The 24458-nt window shown below is 30.0% G+C and overlaps 1 protein-coding gene and 1 long non-coding RNA gene across 14 annotated transcripts in view; one reads left to right on the top strand and one right to left on the bottom strand.

Moving 5' to 3' along the window:
• On the top strand, window positions 1–24458 carry LOC144072944 (uncharacterized). Of its 2 annotated transcripts, XR_013299984.1 has the most exons (9): window positions 1–99; window positions 1542–1610; window positions 2393–2461; window positions 21811–21930; window positions 22399–22467; window positions 22635–22736; window positions 22791–22875; window positions 22954–23020; window positions 23078–24458. It is a non-coding gene; the product is annotated as an uncharacterized LOC144072944 (long non-coding RNA). The 2 variants fall into 2 exon arrangements; XR_013299983.1 differs by having other exon boundaries at window positions 22954–24458.
• The window catches only part of plcl2 (phospholipase C like 2), a 39364-nt gene continuing 37508 nt past the window's right edge, over window positions 22603–24458 (bottom strand). For 5 of the 12 annotated variants that reach the window (XR_013299973.1, XR_013299975.1, XR_013299976.1 and 2 more), the window contains 2 exons: window positions 24222–24344; window positions 23764–24120 (listed from right to left, as the gene is read on the bottom strand). The gene's annotated coding sequence lies outside the window, so the exon portion shown is untranslated. The other 7 variants (XR_013299974.1, XR_013299977.1, XR_013299982.1 and 4 more) reach the window with 5 other exon arrangements.

The following is a 24458-nucleotide window of genomic DNA, read 5'->3' as shown; positions in this document are numbered from 1 at the left end:
CGCCCGCCACTTAGCGACTCTCCGCTCTCCCGATGCAGACAAACGAGCGCCGATCGACGGCGCTACCTCGGCTCATCCATATTCACGGCGCGAGAACGGGTGACATATGGTCGGCGCTGGCGCTACACGCGCTCTAAACGAGAGCGACCAATCCCGAATTGGATTTAACACTCCAATTCTCCGCTGACCGACCGGGCCGACTCAATTACCCGAACACACACATACACACACACTTACTGGTGTAATCCAATTAGACCATGATAAAGATGATGATTCTGTGGCGTGTGTGAGAGACAGTTTGCTTGAAACGTTTAGGTTTACGATCAAAACAATGCTCACAATAGGAGTCAAACCCAGAACCACACCCAAACAGGCACAGTTGCATTGTAATTTCAGTCCAAATTTTCTCAACTTTTCTATTACACAGTGTCACTATATCAAAGGCAACTGCCACACTGCCTCCAAGTGATACCTCGTTTATAGCAATTCATAGGTTCCCAAACCTGCCGCAATAGGTCAATAACCGTGATATAGTCTAGGATTAAGGGGTTAGGACAGGGGTGGGCAAACTATTCCACAAAGGGCCGCAGTGGGTGCAGGTTTTCATTCCAACCCAGAAAGAAGACACCTTTTCACCAATCTGATGTCGTACAATCGAAATCAGTGGATTGCAGTCAGGGGCTTCTTGTTTTCTACAGAAATCTTATTGGTCAACATGTCTGTTCCTGATCGGTTGGAACAAAAACCTGCACCCACAGCAACCCTCGAGGACCGGTTTGCCCACCCCTGGGTTAGGAGTTAGGGGTTAGGGTTAGAAAATGACCAAGTATAGAAAGGCTTTTTTTTCTTAAACTTGACCAGACTTTTCTTTTCTTTAAAAAACAACAATGTATAGTAAGGCTTAATTTCATTAAAAAACAACCATGTATATAATAAGACTTTCTTTCATTAAAAAAGCGACTATTTATATTTAAAAAAAAACGCAAAACAAAGGTAGACCATGTAGAGTCTACATTGTAGAGTCTACATGGTCTACCTTTGTTTTGTTTAGTGTTTTTTAAGAAAAAAGCCTTACTATATGGTCTACATTGTAGACCATATAGTAAGGCTTTTAAAAAAAAAATGACAGTATAGTAAGGCTTTTTTCTTTTAAAAAACGACATAGTATAGTAAGGCTTTTTTTCTTTAAAAAATGACATAGTATAGTAAGGCTTTTTTCTTTAAAAAAATGACAGTATAGTAAGGCTTTTTTCTTAAAAAACGACATAGTATGTACTAAGGTTTTTTTCCTAAAAAAAACAACATAATATACTAAGGCTTTTTTTCCTTAAAAAACGACCATGTATAGTAAGGCTTAATTTCATTTAAAAAACGACCATGGTATAGTAAAAGTTTCTTTCATTAAAAAAACGACCATGTATAGTAAGCCTTATATATTTTTTAAAATACACAAAACAAAACAAAGGTAGACCATGTATGGTAAGGCTTTTATTTGTTGAAACAAATGTCATAACTCTGTTTTTTTTACCCTGTTAAAACAGGTCAACACAATGGTGAACAAGTGGTCAGCACGTCCGCCTCACAGTTCGGGGATCGACGTTCCATCCCAGGTGGGTTCCGACCGTCCTGTGTGGAGTTTGCATCTTCTTTGTGGGTTTTCCCTGGGTACTCTGCTTTCCTCCCACATTCCAAAAACGTATAGATGTATAGTAAAACGTAAAATGTATAGAAAGGCTTTTTTTCTTAAAAAACAACAACAACCATGTATAGTAAGGCTTTTTATCTTAAAAAAACGACATAGTATAGTAAGCCTTTTTTCTTTAAAAAATGACAGTATATATAGTAAGGCTTTTTTTCTTAAAAAACAACATAGTATATTAAGACTTTTATGTATAAAAAACGACAGTATAGTAAGGTTTTTTTTCTTAAAAAAACGACATAGTTTAGTAAGGCTTTTTTTCTTAAAAAAACTACATAGTAAAGTAAGGCTTTTTTCAAAAAACGACAGTATATTAAGGCTTTTTATCTTAAAAAACGACATAGTATACTAAGGTTTTTTTGTAAAAAAAAACGACATAGTATCGCAAGGCTTTTTTCTTTAAAAAATGACATAGTTTAGTCAAACTTTTTTTCCTAAAAATGACCGTGTAAACTTTACACTGTAAAGTAAGGCTTTTTTTCATCAAAAATGACCATGTATAATAAGGCTTAATTTCATTAAAAAAACGACCATGTATAGTAAAACTTTCTTTCATTAAAAAAACGACCATGTACAGTAAGACTTATATATATTTAAAAAAACACTAAAAAAAAGGAAGACCATGTATGGTAAGGCTTTTATTTGTTGAAAAAAAAATCATAACCTTTTCTTTTTTTTACCCTGTTAAAACAGGTCAACAACATGGTGAACAAGTGGTCAGCACGTCCGCCTCACAGTTCGGAGATCGACGTTCCATCCCAGGTGGGTTCCAACCGTCCTGTGTGGAGTTTGCATCTTCTTTGTGGGTTTTTCCTGGGTACTCTGCTTTCCTCCCACATTCCAAAAACGTATAGATTTATAGTAAAACGTAAAATGTATAGAAAGGCATTTTTTCTTAAAAAAACAACCATGTATAGTAAGGCTTTTTTCTTAAAAAAATGACATAGTATAGTAAGGTTTTTTTTCTTAAAAAAAAGACATAGTATATTAAGGCTTTTTTCGTAAAAAAAGACAGTATAGTAAGGCTTTTTTCTTAAAAAAACGACATAGTATATTAAGGCTTTTTATCTTAAAAAAAACGACATAGTATAGTAGGGCTTTTTACATTAAAAAACGACATAGTATAGTAAGGCTTTTTACCTAAAAAAAACCGACATAGTATAGTAAGGCTTTTTACATAAAAAAACGACATAGTATAGTAAGGCTTTTTTCTTTAAAAAACGACATAGTATACTAAGACTTTTTTCTTAAAAAAAACGAGATAGTATAGTAAGTCTTTTTTCGTAAAAAAAACGACATAGTATAGTAAGGCTTTTTTCGTAAAAAAAACAACATAGTATAATAAGGCTTTTTTCCTAAAAAAAATGACATAGTATAGTAAGGCTTTTTCCTTTAAAAAACAACATAGTATAGTAAGGCTTTTTTTCTTAAAAAAACGACATAGTATATTAAGGCTTTTTACCTTAAAAAAACCGACATAGTATAGTAAGGCTTTTTACATAAAAAAAACGACATAGTATAGTAAGGCTTTTTACCTAAAAAAAAACGACATAGTATAGTAAGGCTTTTTACATAAAAAAACGACATAGTATAGTAAGGCTTTTTTCTTTAAAAAAAGACATAGTATACTAAAGCTTTTTTCTTAAAAACGAGATAGTATAGTAAGGCTTTTTTTCCTAAAAAACGACATAGTATAGTAAGGCTTTTTTCCTAAAAAAACGACATAGTATAGTAAGGCTTTTTTTCTTAAAAAACGACATAGTATAGTAAGGCTATTTTTCCCCCAAAAAACGACATAGGATAGTAGGCTTTTTTTCCTAAAAAAATGACATAGTATAGTAAGGCTTTTTTTCTTAAAAAACAACATAGTATAGTAAGGCTTTTTTCCTAAAAAACGACATAGTATAGTAAGGCTATTTTTCCTATAAAAAAACAACAACAAAGTATAGTAAGTCTTTTTTTTCCTAAAAAAATGACATAGTATAGTAAGCCTTTTCTTAAAAAAACGACATAGTTTAGTAAGGCTTTTTTTCCTAAAAAACGACATAGTATAGTAAGGCTTTTTTTTTAAATTAAAAAACGACATAGTATAGTAAGGCTTTTTTCCCTAAAAAACGACATAGTATAGTGAGGCTTTTTTTCCTAAAAACGACATAGTATAGTAAGGCTTTTTTTCTTAAAAAACAACATAGTATAGTAAGGCTTTTTTTCCTAAAAAAAAAACGACATAGTATAGTAAGGCTTTTTTTCCTAAAAAACGACATAGTATAGTAAGGCTTTTTCCCTAAAAAAACGACATAATATAGTAAGGCTTTTTTCCCTAAAAAACGACATAGTATAGTAAGGCTTTTTTTTAAAATTAAAAAACGACATAGTATAGTAAGGCTTTTTTCCCTAAAAAACGACATAGTATAGTGAGGCTTTTTTTCCTAAAAACGACATAGTATAGTAAGGCTTTTTTTCTTAAAAAATGACATAGTATAGTAAGGCTTTTTTCCCTAAAAAACGACATAGTATAGTAAGGCTTTTTTCCCTAAAAAACGACATAGTATAGTAAGGCTTTTTTTCTTAAAAAACGACATAGTATAGTAAGGCTTTTTTCCTAAAAAACGACATAGGATAGTAGGCTTTTTTTCCTAAAAAAATGACATAGTATAGTAAGGCTTTTTTTCTTAAAAAACGACATAGTATACTAAGGCTTTTTTTCCTAAAAAACGACATAGTATAGTAAGGCTTTTTTCCTAAAAAAACGACATAGTATAGTAAGGCTTTTTTTCTATAGTAAGGCTATTTTTCCCCCAAAAAACGACATAGGATAGTAGGCTTTTTTTCCTAAAAAAATGACATAGTATAGTAAGGCTTTTTTTCTTAAAAAAACGACATAGTATAGTAAGGCTTTTTTTCCTAAAAAAAAACGACATAGTATAGTAAGGCTTTTTTTCCTAAAAAAAACGACATAGTATAGTAAGGCTTTTTTCCTAAAAAACGACATAGTATAGTAAGGCTATTTTTCCTATAAAAAAACAACAACAAAGTATAGTAAGTCTTTTTTTTCCTAAAAAAATGACATAGTATAGTAAGCCTTTTCTTAAAAAAACGACATAGTTTAGTAAGGCTTTTTTTCCTAAAAAACGACATAGTATAGTAAGGTTTTTTTCCCTAAAAAACGACATAGTATAGTAAGGCTTTTTTTTTAAATTAAAAAACGACATAGTATATCGTAAGGCTTTTTTTCTTAAAAAACGACACAGTATAGTAAGGCTATTTTTCCTAAAAAACGACATAGTATAGTAAGGCTTTTTTTCTTAAAAAACGACATAGTATAGTAAGGCTATTTTTCCCCCAAAAAATGACATAGGATAGTAGGCTTTTTTTCCTAAAAAAATGACATAGTATAGTAAGGCTTTTTTTCTTAAAAAACGACATAGTATAGTAAGGCTTTTTTTCCTAAAAAAAACGACATAGTATAGTAAGGCTTTTTTTCCTAAAAAAAACGACATAGTATAGTAAGGCTTTTTCCCTAAAAAATGACATAATATAGTAAGGTTTTTTTTCTTAAAAATCGACATAGTATAGTAAGGCTTTTTTTCCTAAAAACGACATAGTATAGTAAGGCTTTTTTTCTTAAAAAACGACATAGTATAGTAAGGCTTTTTTCCTAAAAAACGACATAGTATAGTAAGGCTATTTTTCCTATAAAAAAACAACAACAAAGTATAGTAAGTCTTTTTTTTCCTAAAAAAATGACATAGTATAGTAAGCCTTTTCTTAAAAAACGACATAGTTTAGTAAGGCTTTTTTTCCTAAAAAACGACACAGTATAGTAAGGCTATTTTTCCTAAAAAACGACATAGTATAGTAAGGCTTTTTTTTTAAATTAAAAAACGACATAGTAAATCGTAAGGCTTTTTTTCTTAAAAAACGACACAGTATAGTAAGGCTATTTTTCCTAAAAAACGACATAGTATAGTAAGGCTTTTTTTCCTAAAAAACGACATAGTATAGTAAGGCTTTTTCCCTAAAAAACAACATAATATAGTAAGGTTTTTTTTCTTAAAAAACGACATAGTATAGTAAGGCTTTTTTCCCTAAAAAACGACATAGTATAGTAAGGCTTTTTTTCCTAAAAAAAACGACATAGTATAGTAAGGCTTTTTTTCTATAGTAAGGCTATTTTTCCCCCAAAAAACGACATAGGATAGTAGGCTTTTTTTCCTAAAAAAATGACATAGTATAGTAAGGCTTTTTTTCTTAAAAAACGACATAGTATAGTAAGGCTTTTTTTCCTAAAAAAAAACGACATAGTATAGTAAGGCTTTTTTTCCTAAAAAAAACGACATAGTATAGTAAGGCTTTTTTCCTAAAAAACGACATAGTATAGTAAGGCTATTTTTCCTATAAAAAAACAACAACAAAGTATAGTAAGTCTTTTTTTTCCTAAAAAAATGACATAGTATAGTAAGCCTTTTCTTAAAAAAACGACATAGTTTAGTAAGGCTTTTTTTCCTAAAAAACGACATAGTATAGTAAGGCTTTTTCCCTAAAAAACGACATAATATAGTAAGGCTTTTTTCCCTAAAAAACGACATAGTATAGTAAGGCTTTTTTTAAAAATTGAAAAACGACATAGTATAGTAAGGCTTTTTCCCTAAAAAACGACATAATATAGTAAGGCTTTTTTCCCTAAAAAACGACATAGTATAGTAAGGCTTTTTTCCCTAAAAAACGACATAGTATAGTAAGGCTTTTTTTTAAAATTGAAAAACGACATAGTATAGTAAGGCTTTTTTCCCTAAAAAACGACATAGTATAGTAAGGCTTTTTTTCCTAAAAACGACATAGTATAGTAAGGCTTTTTCCCTAAAAAACGACATAATATAGTAAGGCTTTTTTCCCTAAAAAACGACAGTATAGTAAGGCTTTTTTTTTTTAAATTAAAAAACGACATAGTATAGTACGGCTTTTTTCCCTAAAAAACGACATAGTATAGTGAGGCTTTTTTTCCTAAAAACGACATAGTATAGTAAGGCTTTTTTTCTTAAAAAATGACATCGTATAGTAAGGCCTTTTTTTCCTAAAAAACGACATAGTATAGTAAGGTTTTTTTTTCTTTAAAAACGACATAGTATACTAAGGCTTTTTTTCCTAAAAAACGACATAGTATAGTAAGGCTTTTTTCCTAAAAAACGACATAGTATATATATAGTAAGGCTTTTTTCCTAAAAAAAAAAACGACATAGTATAGTAAGGCTTTTTTTCTTAAAAAACGACATAGTATAGTAAGGCTATTTTTCCCCCAAAAAACGACATAGGATAGTAGGCTTTTTTTCCTAAAAAAATGACATAGTATAGTAAGGCTTTTTCCCTAAAAAATGACATAATATAGTAAGGTTTTTTTTCTTAAAAAACGACATAGTATAGTAAGGCTTTTTTTCCTAAAAACGACATAGTATAGTAAGGCTTTTTTTCTTAAAAAACGACATAGTATAGTAAGGCTTTTTTCCTAAAAAACGACATAGTATAGTAAGGCTATTTTTCCTATAAAAAAACAACAACAAAGTATAGTAAGTCTTTTTTTTCCTAAAAAAATGACATAGTATAGTAAGCCTTTTCTTAAAAAAACGACATAGTTTAGTAAGGCTTTTTTTCCTAAAAAACGACATAGTATAGTAAGGCTTTTTTTTAAAATTAAAAAACGACATAGTATAGTAAGGCTTTTTTCCCTAAAAACGACATAGTATAGTGAGGCTTTTTTTCCTAAAAACGACATAGTATAGTAAGGCTTTTTACCTAAAAAAAAACGACATAGTATAGTAAGGCTTTTTACATAAAAAAACGACATAGTATAGTAAGGCTTTTTTCTTTAAAAAAAGACATAGTATACTAAAGCTTTTTTCTTAAAAACGAGATAGTATAGTAAGGCTTTTTTTCCTAAAAAACGACATAGTATAGTAAGGCTTTTTTCCTAAAAAAACGACATAGTATAGTAAGGCTTTTTTTCTTAAAAAACGACATAGTATAGTAAGGCTATTTTTCCCCCAAAAAACGACATAGGATAGTAGGCTTTTTTTCCTAAAAAAATGACATAGTATAGTAAGGCTTTTTTTCTTAAAAAACAACATAGTATAGTAAGGCTTTTTTCCTAAAAAACGACATAGTATAGTAAGGCTATTTTTCCTATAAAAAAACAACAACAAAGTATAGTAAGTCTTTTTTTTCCTAAAAAAATGACATAGTATAGTAAGCCTTTTCTTAAAAAAACGACATAGTTTAGTAAGGCTTTTTTTCCTAAAAAACGACATAGTATAGTAAGGCTTTTTTTTTAAATTAAAAAACGACATAGTATAGTAAGGCTTTTTTCCCTAAAAAACGACATAGTATAGTGAGGCTTTTTTTCCTAAAAACGACATAGTATAGTAAGGCTTTTTTTCTTAAAAAACAACATAGTATAGTAAGGCTTTTTTTCCTAAAAAAAAAACGACATAGTATAGTAAGGCTTTTTTTCCTAAAAAACGACATAGTATAGTAAGGCTTTTTCCCTAAAAAAACGACATAATATAGTAAGGCTTTTTTCCCTAAAAAACGACATAGTATAGTAAGGCTTTTTTTTAAAATTAAAAAACGACATAGTATAGTAAGGCTTTTTTCCCTAAAAAACGACATAGTATAGTGAGGCTTTTTTTCCTAAAAACGACATAGTATAGTAAGGCTTTTTTTCTTAAAAAATGACATAGTATAGTAAGGCTTTTTTCCCTAAAAAACGACATAGTATAGTAAGGCTTTTTTCCCTAAAAAACGACATAGTATAGTAAGGCTTTTTTTCTTAAAAAACGACATAGTATAGTAAGGCTTTTTTCCTAAAAAACGACATAGGATAGTAGGCTTTTTTTCCTAAAAAAATGACATAGTATAGTAAGGCTTTTTTTCTTAAAAAACGACATAGTATACTAAGGCTTTTTTTCCTAAAAAACGACATAGTATAGTAAGGCTTTTTTCCTAAAAAAACGACATAGTATAGTAAGGCTTTTTTTCTATAGTAAGGCTATTTTTCCCCCAAAAAACGACATAGGATAGTAGGCTTTTTTTCCTAAAAAAATGACATAGTATAGTAAGGCTTTTTTTCTTAAAAAAACGACATAGTATAGTAAGGCTTTTTTTCCTAAAAAAAAACGACATAGTATAGTAAGGCTTTTTTTCCTAAAAAAAACGACATAGTATAGTAAGGCTTTTTTCCTAAAAAACGACATAGTATAGTAAGGCTATTTTTCCTATAAAAAAACAACAACAAAGTATAGTAAGTCTTTTTTTTCCTAAAAAAATGACATAGTATAGTAAGCCTTTTCTTAAAAAAACGACATAGTTTAGTAAGGCTTTTTTTCCTAAAAAACGACATAGTATAGTAAGGTTTTTTTCCCTAAAAAACGACATAGTATAGTAAGGCTTTTTTTTTAAATTAAAAAACGACATAGTATATCGTAAGGCTTTTTTTCTTAAAAAACGACACAGTATAGTAAGGCTATTTTTCCTAAAAAACGACATAGTATAGTAAGGCTTTTTTTCTTAAAAAACGACATAGTATAGTAAGGCTATTTTTCCCCCAAAAAATGACATAGGATAGTAGGCTTTTTTTCCTAAAAAAATGACATAGTATAGTAAGGCTTTTTTTCTTAAAAAACGACATAGTATAGTAAGGCTTTTTTTCCTAAAAAAAACGACATAGTATAGTAAGGCTTTTTTTCCTAAAAAAAACGACATAGTATAGTAAGGCTTTTTCCCTAAAAAATGACATAATATAGTAAGGTTTTTTTTCTTAAAAATCGACATAGTATAGTAAGGCTTTTTTTCCTAAAAACGACATAGTATAGTAAGGCTTTTTTTCTTAAAAAACGACATAGTATAGTAAGGCTTTTTTCCTAAAAAACGACATAGTATAGTAAGGCTATTTTTCCTATAAAAAAACAACAACAAAGTATAGTAAGTCTTTTTTTTCCTAAAAAAATGACATAGTATAGTAAGCCTTTTCTTAAAAAACGACATAGTTTAGTAAGGCTTTTTTTCCTAAAAAACGACACAGTATAGTAAGGCTATTTTTCCTAAAAAACGACATAGTATAGTAAGGCTTTTTTTTTAAATTAAAAAACGACATAGTAAATCGTAAGGCTTTTTTTCTTAAAAAACGACACAGTATAGTAAGGCTATTTTTCCTAAAAAACGACATAGTATAGTAAGGCTTTTTTTCCTAAAAAACGACATAGTATAGTAAGGCTTTTTCCCTAAAAAACAACATAATATAGTAAGGTTTTTTTTCTTAAAAAACGACATAGTATAGTAAGGCTTTTTTCCCTAAAAAACGACATAGTATAGTAAGGCTTTTTTTCCTAAAAAAAACGACATAGTATAGTAAGGCTTTTTTTCTATAGTAAGGCTATTTTTCCCCCAAAAAACGACATAGGATAGTAGGCTTTTTTTCCTAAAAAAATGACATAGTATAGTAAGGCTTTTTTTCTTAAAAAACGACATAGTATAGTAAGGCTTTTTTTCCTAAAAAAAAACGACATAGTATAGTAAGGCTTTTTTTCCTAAAAAAAACGACATAGTATAGTAAGGCTTTTTTCCTAAAAAACGACATAGTATAGTAAGGCTATTTTTCCTATAAAAAAACAACAACAAAGTATAGTAAGTCTTTTTTTTCCTAAAAAAATGACATAGTATAGTAAGCCTTTTCTTAAAAAAACGACATAGTTTAGTAAGGCTTTTTTTCCTAAAAAACGACATAGTATAGTAAGGCTTTTTCCCTAAAAAACGACATAATATAGTAAGGCTTTTTTCCCTAAAAAACGACATAGTATAGTAAGGCTTTTTTTAAAAATTGAAAAACGACATAGTATAGTAAGGCTTTTTCCCTAAAAAACGACATAATATAGTAAGGCTTTTTTCCCTAAAAAACGACATAGTATAGTAAGGCTTTTTTCCCTAAAAAACGACATAGTATAGTAAGGCTTTTTTTTAAAATTGAAAAACGACATAGTATAGTAAGGCTTTTTTCCCTAAAAAACGACATAGTATAGTAAGGCTTTTTTTCCTAAAAACGACATAGTATAGTAAGGCTTTTTCCCTAAAAAACGACATAATATAGTAAGGCTTTTTTCCCTAAAAAACGACAGTATAGTAAGGCTTTTTTTTTTTAAATTAAAAAACGACATAGTATAGTACGGCTTTTTTCCCTAAAAAACGACATAGTATAGTGAGGCTTTTTTTCCCTAAAAACGACATAGTATAGTAAGGCTTTTTTTCTTAAAAAATGACATCGTATAGTAAGGCCTTTTTTTCCTAAAAAACGACATAGTATAGTAAGGTTTTTTTTTCTTTAAAAACGACATAGTATACTAAGGCTTTTTTTCCTAAAAAACGACATAGTATAGTAAGGCTTTTTTCCTAAAAAACGACATAGTATATATATAGTAAGGCTTTTTTCCTAAAAAAAAAAACGACATAGTATAGTAAGGCTTTTTTTCTTAAAAAACGACATAGTATAGTAAGGCTATTTTTCCCCCAAAAAACGACATAGGATAGTAGGCTTTTTTTCCTAAAAAAATGACATAGTATAGTAAGGCTTTTTCCCTAAAAAATGACATAATATAGTAAGGTTTTTTTTCTTAAAAAACGACATAGTATAGTAAGGCTTTTTTTCCTAAAAACGACATAGTATAGTAAGGCTTTTTTTCTTAAAAAACGACATAGTATAGTAAGGCTTTTTTCCTAAAAAACGACATAGTATAGTAAGGCTATTTTTCCTATAAAAAAACAACAACAAAGTATAGTAAGTCTTTTTTTTCCTAAAAAAATGACATAGTATAGTAAGCCTTTTCTTAAAAAAACGACATAGTTTAGTAAGGCTTTTTTTCCTAAAAAACGACATAGTATAGTAAGGCTTTTTTTTAAAATTAAAAAACGACATAGTATAGTAAGGCTTTTTTCCCTAAAAACGACATAGTATAGTGAGGCTTTTTTTCCTAAAAACGACATAGTATAGTAAGGCTTTTTTTCTTAAAAAATGACATAGTATAGTAAGGCTTTTTTCCCTAAAAAACGACATAGTATAGTAAGGCTTTTTTCCCTAAAAAACGACATAGTATAGTAAGGCTTTTTTTCTTAAAAAACGACATAGTATAGTAAGGCTTTTTTCCTAAAAAACGACATAGTATAGTAAGGCTTTTTTTCCTAAAAAACGACATAGTATAGTAAGGCTTTTTTTCTTAAAAAACGACATAGTATAGTAAGGCTATTTTTCCCCCAAAAAACGACATAGGATAGTAGGCTTTTTTTTCCTAAAAAAATGACATAGTATAGTAAGGCTTTTTTTCTTAAAAAACGACATAGTATACTAAGGCTATTTTTCCCCCAAAAAACGACATAGGATAGTAGGCTTTTTTTTCCTAAAAAAATGACATAGTATAGTAAGGCTTTTTTTCTTAAAAAACGACATAGTATACTAAGGCTTTTTTTCCTAAAAAACGACATAGTATAGTAAGGCTTTTTTCCTAAAAAAACGACATAGTATAGTAAGGCTTTTTTTCTATAGTAAGGCTATTTTTCCCCCAAAAAACGACATAGGATAGTAGGCTTTTTTCCCTAAAAAACGACATAGTATAGTAAGGCTTTTTTCCCTAAAAAACGACATAGTATAGTAAGGCTTTTTTTTAAAATTGAAAAACGACATAGTATAGTAAGGCTTTTTTCCCTAAAAAACGACATAGTATAGTAAGGCTTTTTTTCCTAAAAACGACATAGTATAGTAAGGCTTTTTCCCTAAAAAACGACATAATATAGTAAGGCTTTTTTCCCTAAAAAACGACAGTATAGTAAGGCTTTTTTTTTTTAAATTAAAAAACGACATAGTATAGTACGGCTTTTTTCCCTAAAAAACGACATAGTATAGTGAGGCTTTTTTTCCTAAAAACGACATAGTATAGTAAGGCTTTTTTTCTTAAAAAATGACATAGTATAGTAAGGCCTTTTTTTCCTAAAAAACGACATAGTATAGTAAGGTTTTTTTTTCTTTAAAAACGACATAGTATACTAAGGCTTTTTTTCCTAAAAAACGACATAGTATAGTAAGGCTTTTTTCCTAAAAAACGACATAGTATATATATAGTAAGGCTTTTTTCCTAAAAAAAAAACGACATAGTATAGTAAGGCTTTTTTTCTTAAAAAACGACATAGTATAGTAAGGCTATTTTTCCCCCAAAAAACGACATAGGATAGTAGGCTTTTTTTCCTAAAAAAATGACATAGTATAGTAAGGCTTTTTCCCTAAAATATGACATAATATAGTAAGGTTTTTTTTCTTAAAAAACGACATAGTATAGTAAGGCTTTTTTTCCTAAAAACGACATAGTATAGTAAGGCTTTTTTTCTTAAAAAACGACATAGTATAGTAAGGCTTTTTTCCTAAAAAACGACATAGTATAGTAAGGCTATTTTTCCTATAAAAAAACAACAACAAAGTATAGTAAGTCTTTTTTTTCCTAAAAAAATGACATAGTATAGTAAGCCTTTTCTTAAAAAAACGACATAGTTTAGTAAGGCTTTTTTTCCTAAAAAACGACATAGTATAGTAAGGCTTTTTTTTTAAATTAAAAAACGACATAGTATAGTAAGGCTTTTTTCCCTAAAAAACGACATAGTATAGTGAGGCTTTTTTTCCTAAAAACGACATAGTATAGTAAGGCTTTTTTTCTTAAAAAATGACATAGTAGAGTAAGGCTTTTTTCCCTAAAAAACGACATAGTATAGTAAGGCTTTTTTCCCTAAAAAACGACATAGTATAGTAAGGCTTTTTTTCTTAAAAAACGACATAGTATAGTAAGGCTTTTTTCCTAAAAAACGACATAGTATAGTAAGGCTTTTTTTCCTAAAAAACGACATAGTATAGTAAGGCTTTTTTTCTTAAAAAACGACATAGTATAGTAAGGCTATTTTTCCCCCAAAAAACGACATAGGATAGTAGGCTTTTTTTTCCTAAAAAAATGACATAGTATAGTAAGGCTTTTTTTCTTAAAAAACGACATAGTATACTAAGGCTTTTTTTCCTAAAAAACGACATAGTATAGTAAGGCTTTTTTCCTAAAAAAACGACATAGTATAGTAAGGCTTTTTTTCTATAGTAAGGCTATTTTTCCCCCAAAAAACGACATAGGATAGTAGGCTTTTTTTCCTAAAAAAATGACATAGTATAGTAAGGCTTTTTTTCTTAAAAAACGACATAGTATAGTAAGGCTTTTTTTCCTAAAAAAAACGACATAGTATAGTAAGGCTTTTTTTCCTAAAAAAAACGACATAGTATAGTAAGGCTTTTTTCCTAAAAACGACATAGTATAGTAAGGCTATTTTTCCTATAAAAAAACAACAACAAAGTATAGTAAGTCTTTTTTTTCCTAAAAAAATGACATAGTATAGTAAGCCTTTTCTTAAAAAAACGACATAGTTTAGTAAGGCTTTTTTTCCTAAAAAACGACATAGTATAGTAAGGCTTTTTCCCTAAAAAACGACATAATATAGTAAGGCTTTTTTCCCTAAAAAACGACATAGTATAGTAAGGCTTTTTTTTAAAATTGAAAAACGACATAGTATAGTAAGGCTTTTTCCCTAAAAAACGACATAATATAGTAAGGCTTTTTTCCCTAAAAAACGACATAGTATAGTAAGGCTTTTTTCCCTAAAAAACGACATAGTATAGTAAGGCTTTTTTTTAAAATTGAAAAACGACATAGTATAGTAAGGCTTTTTTCCCTAAAAAACGACATAGTATAGTGAGGCTTTTTTTCCTAAAAACGACATAGTATAGTAAGGCTTTTTTTCTTAAAAAATGACATAGTATAGTAAGGCTTTTTCCCTAAAAAATGACATAATATAGTAAGGTTTTTTTTCTTAAAAATCGACATAGTATAGTAAGGCTTTTTTTCCTAAAAACGACATAGTATAGTAAGGCTTTTTTTCCTAAAAACGACATAGTATAGTAAGGCTTTTTCCCTAAAAAACGACATAATATAGTAAGGCTTTTTTCCCTAAAAAACGACAGTATAGTAAGGCTTTTTTTTTTTAAATTAAAAAACGACATAGTATAGTACGGCTTTTTTCCCTAAAAAACGACATAGTATAGTGAGGCTTTTTTTCCTAAAAACGACATAGTATAGTAAGGCTTTTTTTCTTAAAAAATGACATAGTATAGTAAGGCCTTTTTTTCCTAAAAAACGACATAGTATAGTAAGGTTTTTTTTTCTTTAAAAACGACATAGTATACTAAGGCTTTTTTTCCTAAAAAACGACATAGTATAGTAAGGCTTTTTTCCTAAAAAACGACATAGTATATATATAGTAAGGCTTTTTTCCTAAAAAAACGACATAGTATAGTAAGGCTTTTTTTCTTAAAAAACGACATAGTATAGTAAGGCTATTTTTCCCCAAAAAAACGACATAGGATAGTAGGCTTTTTTTCCTAAAAAAATGACATAGTATAGTAAGGCTTTTTCCCTAAAAAATGACATAATATAGTAAGGTTTTTTTTCTTAAAAAACGACATAGTATAGTAAGGCTTTTTTTCTTAAAAAACGACATAGTATAGTAAGGCTTTTTTCCTAAAAAACGACATAGTATAGTAAGGCTATTTTTCCTATAAAAAAACAACAACAAAGTATAGTAAGTCTTTTTTTTCCTAAAAAAATGACATAGTATAGTAAGCCTTTTCTTAAAAAACGACATAGTTTAGTAAGGCTTTTTTTTTAAATTAAAAAAACGACATAGTATAGTAAGGCTTTTTTCCCTAAAAAACGACATAGTATAGTGAGGCTTTTTTTCCTAAAAACGACATAGTATAGTAAGGCTTTTTTTCTTAAAAAATGACATAGTATAGTAAGGCTTTTTTCCCTAAAAAACGACATAGTATAGTAAGGCTTTTTTCCCTAAAAAACGACATAGTATAGTAAGGCTTTTTTTCTTAAAAAACGACATAGTATAGTAAGGCTTTTTTCCTAAAAAACGACATAGTATAGTAAGGCTTTTTTTCCTAAAAAACGACATAGTATAGTAAGGCTTTTTTTCTTAAAAAACGACATAGTACAGTAAGGCTATTTTTCCCCCAAAAAACGACATAGGATAGTAGGCTTTTTTTCCTAAAAAAATGACATAGTATAGTAAGGCTTTTTTTCTTAAAAAACGACATAGTATACTAAGGCTTTTTTTCCTAAAAAACGACATAGTATAGTAAGGCTTTTTTCCTAAAAAAACGACATAGTATAGTAAGGCTTTTTTTCTTAAAAAACGACATAGTATAGTAAGGCTATTTTTCCCCCAAAAAACGACATAGGATAGTAGGCTTTTTTCCTAAAAAAATGACATAGTATAGTAAGGCTTTTTTTCTTAAAAAACGACATAGTATACTAAGGCTTTTTTTCCTAAAAAACGACATAGTATAGTAAGGCTTTTTTCCTAAAAAAACGACAGTATAGTAAGGCTTTTTTTCTTAAAAAACGACATAGTATAGTAAGGCTATTTTTCCCCCAAAAAACGACATAGGATAGTAGGCTTTTTTCCTAAAAAAATGACATAGTATAGTAAGGCTTTTTTTCTTAAAAAACGACATAGTATAGTAAGGCTTTTTTTCCTAAAAAAAACGACATAGTATAGTAAGGCTTTTTTTCCTAAAAAAAACGACATAGTATAGTAAGGCTTTTTTCCTAAAAAACGACATAGTATAGTAAGGCTATTTTTCCTATAAAAAAAACAACAACAAAGTATAGTAAGTCTTTTTTTTTCCTAAAAAAATGACATAGTATAGTAAGCCTTTTCTTAAAAAAACGACATAGTTTAGTAAGGCTTTTTTTCCTAAAAAACCACATAGTATAGTAAGGTTTTTTTCCCTAAAAAACGACATAGTATAGTCAGGCTTTTTCCCTAAAAAACGACATAATATAGTAAGGCTTTTTTCCCTAAAAAACGACATAGTATAGTAAGGCTTTTTTTTTAAATTAAAAAACGACATAGTATAGTAAGGCTTTTTTCCCTAAAAAACGACATAGTATAGTAAGGCTTTTTTTCTTAAAAAACGACATAGTATAATAAGGCTTTTTTCCTAAAAAACGACATAGTATAGTAAGGCTTTTTTCCTAAAAAACGACATAGTATATATATAGTAAGGCTTTTTTCCTAAAAAAAACGACATAGTATAGTAAGGCTTTTTTTCTTAAAAAACGACATAGTATAGTAAGGCTATTTTTCCCCCAAAAAACGACATAGGATAGTAGGCTTTTTTTCCTAAAAAAATGACATAGTATAGTAAGGCTTTTTCCCTAAAAAATGACATAATATAGTAAGGTTTTTTTTCTTAAAAAACGACATAGTATAGTAAGGCTTTTTTTCTTAAAAAACGACATAGTATAGTAAGGCTTTTTTCCTAAAAAACGACATAGTATAGTAAGGCTATTTTTCCTATAAAAAAACAACAACAAAGTATAGTAAGTCTTTTTTTTCCTAAAAAAATGACATAGTATAGTAAGCCTTTTCTTAAAAAACGACATAGTTTAGTAAGGCTTTTTTTTTAAATTAAAAAAACGACATAGTATAGTAAGGCTTTTTTCCCTAAAAAACGACATAGTATAGTGAGGCTTTTTTTCCTAAAAACGACATAGTATAGTAAGGCTTTTTTTCTTAAAAAATGACATAGTATAGTAAGGCTTTTTTCCCTAAAAAACGACATAGTATAGTAAGGCTTTTTTCCCTAAAAAACGACATAGTATAGTAAGGCTTTTTTTCTTAAAAAACGACATAGTATAGTAAGGCTTTTTTCCTAAAAAACGACATAGTATAGTAAGGCTTTTTTTCCTAAAAAACGACATAGTATAGTAAGGCTTTTTTTCTTAAAAAACGACATAGTATAGTAAGGCTATTTTTCCCCCAAAAAACGACATAGGATCGTAGGCTTTTTTTCCTAAAAAAATGACATAGTATAGTAAGGCTTTTTTTCTTAAAAAACGACATAGTATACTAAGGCTTTTTTTCCTAAAAAACGACATAGTATAGTAAGGCTTTTTTCCTAAAAAAACGACATAGTATAGTAAGGCTTTTTTTCTTAAAAAACGACATAGTATAGTAAGGCTATTTTTCCCCCAAAAAACGACATAGGATAGTAGGCTTTTTTCCTAAAAAAATGACATAGTATAGTAAGGCTTTTTTTCTTAAAAAACGACATAGTATACTAAGGCTTTTTTTCCTAAAAAACGACATAGTATAGTAAGGCTTTTTTCCTAAAAAAACGACAGTATAGTAAGGCTTTTTTTCTTAAAAAACGACATAGTATAGTAAGGCTATTTTTCCCCCAAAAAACGACATAGGATAGTAGGCTTTTTTCCTAAAAAAATGACATAGTATAGTAAGGCTTTTTTTCTTAAAAAACGACATAGTATAGTAAGGCTTTTTTTCCTAAAAAAAACGACATAGTATAGTAAGGCTTTTTTTCCTAAAAAAAACGACATAGTATAGTAAGGCTTTTTTCCTAAAAAACGACATAGTATAGTAAGGCTATTTTTCCTATAAAAAAAACAACAACAAAGTATAGTAAGTCTTTTTTTTTCCTAAAAAAATGACATAGTATAGTAAGCCTTTTCTTAAAAAAACGACATAGTTTATTAAGGCTTTTTTTCCTAAAAAACCACATAGTATAGTAAGGTTTTTTTCCCTAAAAAACGACATAGTATAGTCAGGCTTTTTCCCTAAAAAACGACATAATATAGTAAGGCTTTTTTCCCTAAAAAACGACATAGTATAGTAAGGCTTTTTTTTTAAATTAAAAAACGACATAGTATAGTAAGGCTTTTTTCCCTAAAAAACGACATAGTATAGTAAGGCTTTTTTTCTTAAAAAACGACATAGTATAATAAGGCTTTTTTCCTAAAAAACGACATAGTATAGTAAGGCTTTTTTTCCTAAAAAACGACATAGTATAGTAAGGCTTTTTTTCTTAAAAAACGACATAGTATAGTAAGGCTATTTTTCCCCCAAAAAACGACATAGGATAGTAGGCTTTTTTTCCTAAAAAAATGACATAGTATAGTAAGGCTTTTTTTCTTAAAAAACGACATAGTATACTAAGGCTTTTTTTCCTAAAAAACGACATAGTATAGTAAGGCTTTTTTCCTAAAAAAACGACATAGTATAGTAAGGCTTTTTTTCTTAAAAAACGACATAGTATAGTAAGGCTATTTTTCCCCCAAAAAACAACATAGGATAGTAGGCTTTTTTCCTAAAAAAATGACATAGTATAGTAAGGCTTTTTTTCTTAAAAAACGACATAGTATAGTAAGGCTTTTTTTCCTAAAAAAAACGACATAGTATAGTAAGGCTTTTTTTCCTAAAAAAAACGACATAGTATAGTAAGGCTTTTTTCCTAAAAAACGACATAGTATAGTAAGGCTATTTTTCCTATAAAAAAAACAACAACAAAGTATAGTAAGTCTTTTTTTTTCCTAAAAAAATGACATAGTATAGTAAGCCTTTTCTTAAAAAAACGACATAGTTTAGTAAGGCTTTTTTTCCTAAAAAACCACATAGTATAGTAAGGTTTTTTTCCCTAAAAAACGACATAGTATAGTAAGGCTTTTTCCCTAAAAAACGACATAATATAGTAAGGCTTTTTTCCCTAAAAAACGACATAGTATAGTAAGGCTTTTTTTTTAAATTAAAAAACGACATAGTATAGTAAGGCTTTTTTCCCTAAAAAACGACATAGTATAGTAAGGCTTTTTTTCCTAAAAACGACATATTATAGTAAGGCTTTTTTCCCTAAAAAAACGACAGTATAGTAAGGCTTTTTTTTTTAAATTAAAAAACGACAAAATATAGTAAGGCTTTTTTCCCTAAAAAACGACATAGTATAGTGAGGCTTTTTTTCCTAAAAACGACATAGTATAGTAAGGCTTTTTTTCTTAAAAAATGACATAGTATAGTAAGGGTTTTTTTTCCTAAAAAACGACATAGTATAGTAAGGTTTTTTTTTCTTTAAAAACGACATAGTATACTCAGGCTTTTTTTCCTAAAAAACGACATAGTATAGTAAGGCTTTTTTCCTAAAAAACGACATAGTATATATAGTAAGGCTTTTTTCCTAAAAAAACGACATAGTATAGTAAGGCTTTTTTTTAAATTAAAAAACGACATAGTATAGTAAGGCTTTTTTCCCTAAAAAACGACATAGTATAGTGAGGCTTTTTTTCCTAAAAACGACATAGTATAGTAAGGCTTTTTTCCCTAAAAAACGACATAGTATAGTAAGGCTTTTTTTCTTAAAAAACGACATAGTATAGTAAGGCTTTTTTCCTAAAAAACGACATAGTATAGTAAGGCTTTTTTTCCTAAAAAATGACATAATATAGTAAGGTTTTTTTTTCTTAAAAATCGACATAGTATAGTAAGGCTTTTTTTCCTAAAAACGACATAGTATAGTAAGGCTTTTTTTCTTAAAAAACGACATAGTATAGTAAGGCTTTTTTCCTAAAAAACGACATAGTATAGTAAGGCTATTTTTCCTATAAAAAAACAACAACAAAGTATAGTAAGTCTTTTTTTTCCTAAAAAAATGACATAGTATAGTAAGCCTTTTCTTAAAAAAACGACATAGTTTAGTAAGGCTTTTTTTCCTAAAAAACGACATAGTATAGTAAGGTTTTTTTCCCTAAAAAACGACATAGTATAGTAAGGCTTTTTTTTTAAATTAAAAAACGACATAGTATATCGTAAGGCTTTTTTTCTTAAAAAACGACACAGTATAGTAAGGCTATTTTTCCTAAAAAACGACATAGTATAGTAAGGCTTTTTTTCTTAAAAAACGACATAGTATAGTAAGGCTATTTTTCCCCCAAAAAATGACATAGGATAGTAGGCTTTTTTTCCTAAAAAAATGACATAGTATAGTAAGGCTTTTTTTCTTAAAAAACGACATAGTATAGTAAGGCTTTTTTTCCTAAAAAAAACGACATAGTATAGTAAGGCTTTTTTTCCTAAAAAAAACGACATAGTATAGTAAGGCTTTTTCCCTAAAAAATGACATAATATAGTAAGGTTTTTTTTCTTAAAAATCGACATAGTATAGTAAGGCTTTTTTTCCTAAAAACGACATAGTATAGTAAGGCTTTTTTTCTTAAAAAACGACATAGTATAGTAAGGCTTTTTTCCTAAAAAACGACATAGTATAGTAAGGCTATTTTTCCTATAAAAAAACAACAACAAAGTATAGTAAGTCTTTTTTTTCCTAAAAAAATGACTTAGTATAGTAAGCCTTTTCTTAAAAAACGACATAGTTTAGTAAGGCTTTTTTTCCTAAAAAACGACATAGTATAGTAAGGTTTTTTTCCCTAAAAAACGACATAGTATAGTAAGGCTTTTTTTTTAAATTAAAAAACGACATAGTATATCGTAAGGCTTTTTTTCTTAAAAAACGACACAGTATAGTAAGGCTATTTTTCCTAAAAAACGACATAGTATAGTAAGGCTTTTTTTCCTAAAAAACGACATAGTATAGTAAGGCTTTTTCCCTAAAAAACAACATAATATAGTAAGGTTTTTTTTCTTAAAAAACGACATAGTATAGTAAGGCTTTTTTCCCTAAAAAACGACATAGTATAGTAAGGCTTTTTTCCCTAAAAAACGACATAGTATAGTAAGGCTTTTTTTCTTAAAAAACGACATAGTATAGTAAGGCTATTTTTCCCCAAAAAAACGACATGGGATAGTAAGGCTTTTTTTCCTAAAAAAAAATGACATAGTATAGTAAGGCTTAATTTTTTTAAAAACGACATAGTATAGTAAGGCTTTTTTTCCTAAAAAACGACATAGTATATATAGTAAGTTTTTTTTCCTAAAAAAACAACATAGTATAGTAAGGCTTTTTTTCCCTAAAAAATGACATAGTATAGTAAGGCTTTTTTTTTTAAAATTAAAAAACGACATAGTATAGTAAGGCTTTTTCTTTAAAAAAATGACCATGTATAGTAAGGCTTTTTTTTTAATGACCATGTATAGTAAGCCTCATCTCATTTTTTGAACTGCTTTATCCTCATTAGGGTAGCGGGGGATGCTGGAGCCAATCCAAGCTGTCTCCAGGCCAGAGGCGGCGGACATCCTGAATCGGTGGCCAGCCGATCTTAGGGTACAAGGAGATGGACAACCACGCACACTGTATAGTAAGTCTTTTTTCCTTAAAAACAACATAGTATAGTAAGGCTTTTTTTCTTTAAAAAACGACATAGTATAGTAAGGCTTTTTTTCTTTAAAAAACGACATAGTATAGTAAGGCTTTTTTTCTTAAAAAATGACATAATAGTAATAATAATAATAATAATCGGACATAGGCCCTGTCGTCATTATCACAACACAAAAAGCCTACTTGTCATCATATAGTAAGCTTTTTTTTCTTAAAAGACGACATAATATAGTAAGGCTTTTCCCCCTAAAAAACGACATAGTATAGTAAGGCTTTTTTTCTTTAAAAAAATGACATAGGGTAGTAAGGCTTTTTTTCTTAAAAAACGACATAGTATAGTAAGGCTTTTTTCTTTAAAAAAACAACATAGTATAGTAAGGCTTTTTTTTCTTAAAAAACGACATGGTATTGTAAGGCTTTTTTCTTTAAAAAATGATCTTTCTGACAGGATGGAGTAGTTTTGGGACCAGCTTGCGGATGAAGCGCCGCCCCGACCGGTCGCCTTTGTATTGACTCGGTATGTGATGTCTTGCCTTGTTGCAGCGATCCTAGTGCGTGTGCATTGCCACATCCCCTTACAAAATAGTTTTTCGAATGAAACATTTGTTTTTAATAAATCAAAGTCAAGGTCACATAATAGAACAAGAGATACTTTGCTGTCAACTTTTATTTTTATTTTTTCAGATGAGTGACAACGGCAAAAATTGATGACTTGTGGGATGGACAGTCTTCCAACGAAAAGGTTTCCCAAAGGAAAGCGAGTGAGGACACCTGAAGACAAAAAAAGTAAGTTTAAAAGAGACATTCATGTTGCTGTGCAGAAAATATTTCTTTTCTTAGACTCACCTGCGGATGTCGATTTCACCAAGGGGCTGACGCGGGAGGAAATCCAGCTTTCTTTTAAAATGCCAGAATTGTCAAGAGTGCAAGACCTTTTGGCCCACTAAACAAGACTTGAGTACAGTCACACATTCTTAACCATTTTGTGACTTTTGTCTTGCAGGACTTAACTGGACCTTAAAGCTGCCCAAAACAGACGCAGGATATCTTCATTTTGACCCAAAAATGAGGTATAGTGCCTACTTGCATGGATTGAATCCCACATCCTTCAAGTTTTCACTCTTCAGCTCAAACGGATACTTGGCATCAATAGCAGAGCACCAACTTACCATACAACAGGTAATGGGTTGGATTCTCCACCTCCTCCAACTTGTCACTTTTCCGGTCAAATAAAAACCGAGTGGGCAGGACTGTACATTTTAAGGAGATGGGTTATACACTTAGTTAAATGAGTCTAGCGCCTCCTCAGCGCAAAGACTTAGCCGGTCGAAGTTTAGTGGGACGGTGGGAGGGCCCAATAGCGCGCGGGGTAAGTATGTGCACAGTAGAGTTTGTGCCTACCACCGAGTGAAAGCCGGTTCGCGTCCCGCAGACGTACTCTTGGTGCCTCTCCCCGCCTTCGGCGGGGAGAGGCACCTGCGACATAAGACAAATTACCTTTTACTAAAATAAACTTTCGAAAATTAAATTTGACACATAAATATAACATCAAAATTAGTTAAAAGAATTGGCCTAAAAAAACAAAAGACAAGAAAACTTTTATTGGACAGGATCATGCTGAGTACGGAGACAGCTTACACACTTAGCCAAAATCACTCCAGCGCCCTCTCACCGAAAATACTCAGCCGATTGAAGTTTAGTGGGAAGGTGGGAGGGCCCTTTAGCACACACAGTAGCGCATATGCCTACCGTCGAATGGATGCCGGTTCGCGTCCCGCAGACGTAATCTTGGTGCCTCTCCCTACCTGCGACAAAAGACTCATTACCTTTTACTAAGAAAAACTTTAAAAATTAAATTTTCCATTTAAACATTACATAAAAAATAGTTAAAAGAATTGGCCTAAAAAAACAAAAGACACTGGCTATTAGCTAGGATTTCAAATAAGCCACCCAAACTTTTATTGGTTGCCATTCCCACCACAACCGCCGGCTGTCGAATGGTGGCGTTGTTCTGCCAGTCGCCCTCGTCCACATCCACGTATGCCGAATGACGGGGACACACCTCAAACCCACGGCTGTCACGGGGTGAGGCAAGCAGGACTTGACTTGTCGATCGGTCGGCTGCACCCGTTCTTCTCCTCCCACTCCTCTTCCACGTTGTCCAATGCATCTGTCATGACACAAAGACAATTATTTCTCAACACTGCCTAAGATGACAACATTTTTGTCCTACGGCGCTAATATCTTTACGGTCGCGACACGGTTTTCTACCTGGCATGACGAAGGCAGTGGCGATGTGCATCTGTCCCAACTGCATGACCGTGTCAGCCTCCGCTCACTGGGGCGCCGGAGACTCCTGGATGCAGGCGCAATCCGTGGGGCGCCGGTACAAGTCTGTCAACAAACAAGGCAAGGCGTTAGGTAACTTGCGGGGAACATTTCCTCCATGCTGTAGCTTACATATGCCTTTCTATACTATGTCGTTTTTTTTAAGAAATAAAGCCTTAC

Source organism: Stigmatopora argus, chromosome 4 (genome assembly GCF_051989625.1).
Source record: "Stigmatopora argus isolate UIUO_Sarg chromosome 4, RoL_Sarg_1.0, whole genome shotgun sequence".
Taxonomy (NCBI): Eukaryota; Metazoa; Chordata; class Actinopteri; order Syngnathiformes; family Syngnathidae; genus Stigmatopora; species Stigmatopora argus.
This window is presented reverse-complemented; position numbering and strand designations above follow the sequence as displayed.